The following is a 5,000-nucleotide window of genomic DNA, read 5'->3' on the forward strand; positions in this document are numbered from 1 at the left end:
TACAACACCTGGTATTCCCAGGCGGTCTCCCATCCAGGTACTAACCAGGCCCAACCCTGCTTAGCTTCCGAGATCAGACGAGATCGGGCGCTTTCAGGGTGGTATGGCCGCAGGTGTGAAAGCTCTTTATTTTACTTTTCTTATTCTGTTGCTGCTGCTGCTGCTGCTGCTGCTGCTGCTGCTGCTGCTGCTGCTGCTGCTTGTGCTGCTGCTTGTCGTCAGACAGAAAGAATTATAAGCCCTGGGACAGGACAGAGAAGGTGAGAAGGTTCAAATAAGGGTTTAAAGCTTTGATGATGAGCAAGAAACACATGGCAAAAAGCTCTCCCCGGACTGTGAGAAAAAATTAAAAGCCTACAACACCTGGTATTCCCAGGCGGTCTCCCATCCAGGTACTAACCAGGCCCAACCCTGCTTAGCTTCCAACATCAGACGAGATCGGGCGCTTTCAGGGTGATATGGCCGCAGGTGTGAAAGTTTTTTATTTTACTTCTCTTATTCTGTTGCTGCTGCTGCTGCTGCTGCTGCTGCTGCTGCTGCTGCTGCTGCTGCTGCTGCTGCTGCTGCTGCTTGTCGTCAGACAAAAAGAATTATAAGCCCTGGGACAGGACAGAGAAGGTGAGAAGGTTCAAATAAGGGTTTAAAGCTTTGATGATGAGCAAGAAACACATGGCAAAAAGCTCTCCCCGGACTGTGAGAAAAAATTAAAAGCCTACAACACCTGGTATTCCCAGGCGGTCTCCCATCCAGGTACTAACCAGGCCCAACCCTGCTTAGCTTCCGAGATCAGACGAGATCGGGCGCTTTCAGGGTGGTATGGCCGCAGGTGTGAAAGTTTTTTATTTTACTTCTCTTATTCTGTTGCTGCTGCTGCTGCTGCTGCTGCTGCTGCTGCTGCTGCTGCTGCTGCTGCTGCTGCTGCTGCTGCTTGTCGTCAGACAAAAAGAATTATAAGCCCTGGGACAGGACAGAGAAGGTGAGATGGTTCAAATAAGGGTTTAAAGCTTTGATGATGAGCAAGAAACATGGCAAAAAGCTCTCCCCGGACTGTGAGAAAAAATTAAAAGCCTACAACACCTGGTATTCCCAGGCGGTCTCCCATCCCGGTACCAACCAGGCCCAACCCTGCTTAGCTTCCGAGATCAGACGAGATCGGGCGCTTTCAGGGTGGTATGGCCGCAGGTGTGAAAGTTTTTTATTTTACTTCTCTTATTCTGTTGCTGCTGCTGCTGCTGCTGCTGCTGCTGCTGCTGCTGCTGCTGCTGCTGCTGCTGCTTGTCGTCAGACAAAAAGAATTATAAGCCCTGGGACAGGACAGAGAAGGTGAGAAGGTTCAAATAAGGGTTTAAAGCTTTGATGATGAGCAAGAAACACATGGCAAAAAGCTCTCCCCGGACTGTGAGAAAAAATTAAAAGCCTACAACACCTGGTATTCCCAGGCGGTCTCCCATCCAGGTACTAACCAGGCCCAACCCTGCTTAGCTTCCAAGATCAGACGAGATCGGGCGCTTTCAGGGTGGTATGGCCGCAGGTGTGAAAGTTTTTTATTTTACTTCTCTTATTCTGTTGCTGCTGCTGCTGCTGCTGCTGCTGCTGCTGCTGCTGCTGCTGCTGCTGCTTGTCGTCAGACAAAAAGAATTATAAGCCCTGGGACAGGACAGAGAAGGTGAGAAGGTTCAAATAAGGGTTTAAAGCTTTGATGATGAGCAAGAAACACATGGCAAAAAGCTCTCCCCGGACTGTGAGAAAAAATTAAAAGCCTACAACACCTGGTATTCCCAGGCGGTCTCCCATCCAGGTACTAACCAGGCCCAACCCTGCTTAGCTTCCGAGATCAGGCGCTTTCAGGGTGGTATGGCCGCAGGTGTGAAAGTTTTTTATTTTACTTCTCTTATTCTGCTGCTGCTGCTGCTGCTGCTGCTGCTGCTGCTGCTGCTGCTGCTGCTGCTGCTGCTGCTGCTGCTGCTGCTGCTGCTGCTGCTGCTGCTGCTGCTGCTGCTGCTGCTGCTGCTGCTGCTGCTGCTGCTGCTGCTGCTGCTGCTGCTGCTGCTGCTTGTCGTCAGACAGAAAGAATTATAAGCCCTGGGACTGCACAGAGAAGGTGAGAAGGTTCAAATAAGGGTTTAAAGCTTTGATGATGAGCAAGAAACACATAGCAAAAAGCTCTCCCCGGACTGTGAGAAAAGAAAAAGACTACAACACCTGGTACTCCCAGGCGGTCTCCCATCCAGGTACTAACCAGGCCCAACCCTGCTTAGCTACCGAGATCAGACGAGATCGGGCGCTTTCAGGGTGGTATGGCCGCAGGTGTGAAAGTTTTTTATTTTACTTCTCTTATTCTGTTGCTGCTGCTGCTGCTGCTGCTGCTGCTGCTGCTTGTCGTCAGACAGAAAGAATTATAAGCCCTGGGACAGGACAGAGAAGGTGAGAAGGTTCAAATAAGGGTTTAAAGCTTTGATGATGAGCAAGAAACACATGGCAAAAAGCTCTCCCCGGACTGTGAGAAAAGAAAAAGCTTACAACACCTGGTATTCCCAGGCGGTCTCCCATCCAGGTACTAACCAGGCCCAACCCTGCTTAGCTTCCGAGATCAGACGAGATCGGGCGCTTTCAGGGTGGTATGGCCGCAGGTGTGAAAGTTTTTTATTTTACTTCTCTTATTCTGTTGCTGCTGCTGCTGCTGCTGCTGCTGCTGCTGCTGCTGCTGCTGCTGCTGCTTGTCGTCAGACAAAAAGAATTATAAGCCCTGGGACAGGACAGAGAAGGTGAGAAGGTTCAAATAAGGGTTTAAAGCTTTGATGATGAGCAAGAAACACATGGCAAAAAGCTCTCCCCGGACTGTGAGAAAAAATTAAAAGCCTACAACACCTGGTATTCCCAGGCGGTCTCCCATCCAGGTACTAACCAGGCCCAACCCTGCTTAGCTTCCGAGATCAGACGAGATCGGGCGTTTTCAGGGTGGTATGGCCGCAGGTGTGAAAGTTTTTTATTTTACTTCTCTTATTCTGCTGCTGCTGCTGCTGCTGCTTGTCGTCAGACAGAAAGAATTATAAGCCCTGGGACTGCACAGAGAAGGTGAGAAGGTTCAAATAAGGGTTTAAAGCTTTGATGATAAGCAAGAAACACATGGCAAAAAGCTCTCCCCGGACTGTGAGAAAAGAAAAAGACTACAACACCTGGTATTCCCAGGCGGTCTCCCATCCAGGTACTAACCAGGCCCAACCCTGCTTAGCTTCCGAGATCAGACGAGATCGGGCGCTTTCATGGTGGTATGGCCGCAGGTGTGAAAGATTTTTATTTTACTTCTCTTATTCTGTTGCTGTTGCTGCTGCTGCTGCTGCTGCTGCTGCTGCTGCTGCTGCTGCTGCTGCTGCTGCTGCTGCTGCTGCTGCTGCTTGTCGTCAGACAGAAAGAATTATAAGCCCTGGGACAGGACAGAGAAGGTGAGAAGGTTCAAATAAGGGTTTAAAGCTTTGATGATGAGCAAGAAACACATGGCAAAAAGCTCTCCCCGGACTGTGAGAAAAGAAAAAGCCTACAACACCTGGTATTCCCAGGCGGTCTCCCATCCAGGTACTAACCAGGCCCAACCCTGCTTAGCTTCCGAGATCAGACGAGATCGGGCGCTTTCAGGGAGGTATGGCCGCAGGTGTGAAAGCTCTTTATTTTACTTTTCCTATTCTGTTGCTGCTGCTGCTGCTGCTGCTGCTGCTGCTGCTGCTGCTGCTGCTGCTGCTGCTTGTCGTCAGACAGAAAGAATTATAAGCCCTGGGACAGGACAGAGAAGGTGAGAAGGTTCAAATAAGGGTTTAAAGCTTTGATGATGAGCAAGAAACACATGGCAAAAAGCTCTCCCCGGACTGTGAGAAAAAATTAAAAGCCTACAACACCTGGTATTCCCATGCGGTCTCCCATCCAGGTACTAACCAGGCCCAACCCTGCTTAGCTTCCGAGATCAGACGAGATCGGGCGCTTTCAGGGTGGTATGGCCGCAGGTGTGAAAGTTTTTTATTTTACTTCTCTTATTCTGTTGCTGCTGCTGCTGCTGCTGCTGCTGCTGCTGCTGCTGCTGCTGCTGCTGCTGCTTGTCGTCAGACAAAAAGAATTATAAGCCCTGGGACAGGACAGAGAAGGTGAGAAGGTTCAAATAAGGGTTTAAAGCTTTGATGATGAGCAAGAAACACATGGCAAAAAGCTCTCCCCGGACTGTGAGAAAAAATTAAAAGCCTACAACACCTGGTATTCCCAGGCGGTCTCCCATCCAGGTACTAACCAGGCCCAACCCTGCTTAGCTTCCAAGATCAGACGAGATCAGGCGCTTTCAGGGTGGTATGGCCGCAGATGTGAAAGTTTTTTATTTTACTTCTCTTATTCTGTTGCTGCTGCTGCTGCTGCTGCTGCTGCTGCTGCTGCTGCTGCTGCTGCTGCTGCTGCTGCTGCTGCTGCTGCTGCTGCTGCTGCTGCTGCTTGTCGTCAGACAAAAAGAATTATAAGCCCTGGGACAGGACAGAGAAGGTGAGAAGGTTCAAATAAGGGTTTAAAGCTTTGATGATGAGCAAGAAACACATGGCAAAAAGCTCTCCCCGGACTGTGAGAAAAAATTAAAAGCCTACAACACCTGGTATTCCCAGGCGGTCTCCCATCCAGGTACTAACCAGGCCCAACCCTGCTTAATTTCCGAGATCAGACGAGATCGGGCGCTTTCAGGGTGGTATGGCCGCAGGTGTGAAAGTTTTTTATTTTACTTCTCTTATTCTGCTGCTGCTGCTGCTGCTGCTGCTGCTGCTTGTCGTCAGACAGAAAGAATTATAAGCCCTGGGACAGGACAGAGAAGGTGAGAAGGTTCAAATAAGGGTTTAAAGCTTTGATGATGAGCAAGAAACACATGGCAAAAAGCTCTCCCCGGACTGTGAGAAAAGAAAAAGCCTACAACACCTGGTATTCCCAGGCGGTCTCCCATCCAGGTACTAACCAGGCCCAACCCTGCTTAGCTTCCGAGA

The 5,000-nt window shown here is 49.7% G+C and overlaps 13 non-coding genes and 2 pseudogenes across 13 annotated transcripts in view; all 15 read right to left on the minus strand.

Moving 5' to 3' along the window:
- LOC128480723 (5S ribosomal RNA) overlaps positions 1–115 on the minus strand; it is a 119-nt gene extending 4 nt beyond the window's left edge. The window contains exon 1 of the ribosomal RNA XR_008350535.1: positions 1–115. This exon is cut by the window's left edge and continues 4 nt beyond it. This is a non-coding gene — a ribosomal RNA (5S ribosomal RNA).
- A 236-nt stretch (positions 116–351) lies between these two features.
- On the minus strand, positions 352–470 carry LOC128479387 (5S ribosomal RNA). The gene has a single exon (XR_008350268.1). It is a non-coding gene; the product is annotated as a 5S ribosomal RNA (ribosomal RNA).
- A 239-nt stretch (positions 471–709) lies between these two features.
- On the minus strand, positions 710–828 carry LOC128480736 (5S ribosomal RNA). Its single transcript, XR_008350537.1, has one exon. It is a non-coding gene; the product is annotated as a 5S ribosomal RNA (ribosomal RNA).
- Positions 829–1,065: 237 nt separating this feature from the next.
- LOC128477259 (5S ribosomal RNA) lies at positions 1,066–1,184 on the minus strand. The gene has a single exon (XR_008348240.1). It is a non-coding gene; the product is annotated as a 5S ribosomal RNA (ribosomal RNA).
- Positions 1,185–1,414: 230 nt separating this feature from the next.
- On the minus strand, positions 1,415–1,533 carry LOC128477567 (5S ribosomal RNA). Its single transcript, XR_008348532.1, has one exon. It is a non-coding gene; the product is annotated as a 5S ribosomal RNA (ribosomal RNA).
- A 224-nt stretch (positions 1,534–1,757) lies between these two features.
- Positions 1,758–1,866, minus strand: LOC128479857 (uncharacterized; annotated as a pseudogene).
- A 324-nt stretch (positions 1,867–2,190) lies between these two features.
- LOC128478466 (5S ribosomal RNA) lies at positions 2,191–2,309 on the minus strand. Its single transcript, XR_008349383.1, has one exon. It is a non-coding gene; the product is annotated as a 5S ribosomal RNA (ribosomal RNA).
- A 204-nt stretch (positions 2,310–2,513) lies between these two features.
- On the minus strand, positions 2,514–2,632 carry LOC128477643 (5S ribosomal RNA). The gene has a single exon (XR_008348605.1). It is a non-coding gene; the product is annotated as a 5S ribosomal RNA (ribosomal RNA).
- Positions 2,633–2,856: 224 nt separating this feature from the next.
- Positions 2,857–2,975, minus strand: LOC128476700 (5S ribosomal RNA). The gene has a single exon (XR_008347701.1). It is a non-coding gene; the product is annotated as a 5S ribosomal RNA (ribosomal RNA).
- Positions 2,976–3,164: 189 nt separating this feature from the next.
- On the minus strand, positions 3,165–3,283 carry LOC128478508 (5S ribosomal RNA). Its single transcript, XR_008349424.1, has one exon. It is a non-coding gene; the product is annotated as a 5S ribosomal RNA (ribosomal RNA).
- Positions 3,284–3,532: 249 nt separating this feature from the next.
- LOC128476770 (5S ribosomal RNA) lies at positions 3,533–3,651 on the minus strand. Its single transcript, XR_008347768.1, has one exon. It is a non-coding gene; the product is annotated as a 5S ribosomal RNA (ribosomal RNA).
- Positions 3,652–3,878: 227 nt separating this feature from the next.
- LOC128476692 (5S ribosomal RNA) lies at positions 3,879–3,997 on the minus strand. Its single transcript, XR_008347694.1, has one exon. It is a non-coding gene; the product is annotated as a 5S ribosomal RNA (ribosomal RNA).
- Positions 3,998–4,224: 227 nt separating this feature from the next.
- LOC128478887 (5S ribosomal RNA) lies at positions 4,225–4,343 on the minus strand. Its single transcript, XR_008349785.1, has one exon. It is a non-coding gene; the product is annotated as a 5S ribosomal RNA (ribosomal RNA).
- Positions 4,344–4,606: 263 nt separating this feature from the next.
- LOC128477674 (5S ribosomal RNA) lies at positions 4,607–4,725 on the minus strand. Its single transcript, XR_008348636.1, has one exon. It is a non-coding gene; the product is annotated as a 5S ribosomal RNA (ribosomal RNA).
- Positions 4,726–4,923: 198 nt separating this feature from the next.
- LOC128479858 (uncharacterized) overlaps positions 4,924–5,000 on the minus strand; it is a 109-nt pseudogene continuing 32 nt past the window's right edge.

Source organism: Spea bombifrons, chromosome 2 (assembly GCF_027358695.1).
Source record: "Spea bombifrons isolate aSpeBom1 chromosome 2, aSpeBom1.2.pri, whole genome shotgun sequence".
Taxonomy (NCBI): Eukaryota; Metazoa; Chordata; class Amphibia; order Anura; family Pelobatidae; genus Spea; species Spea bombifrons.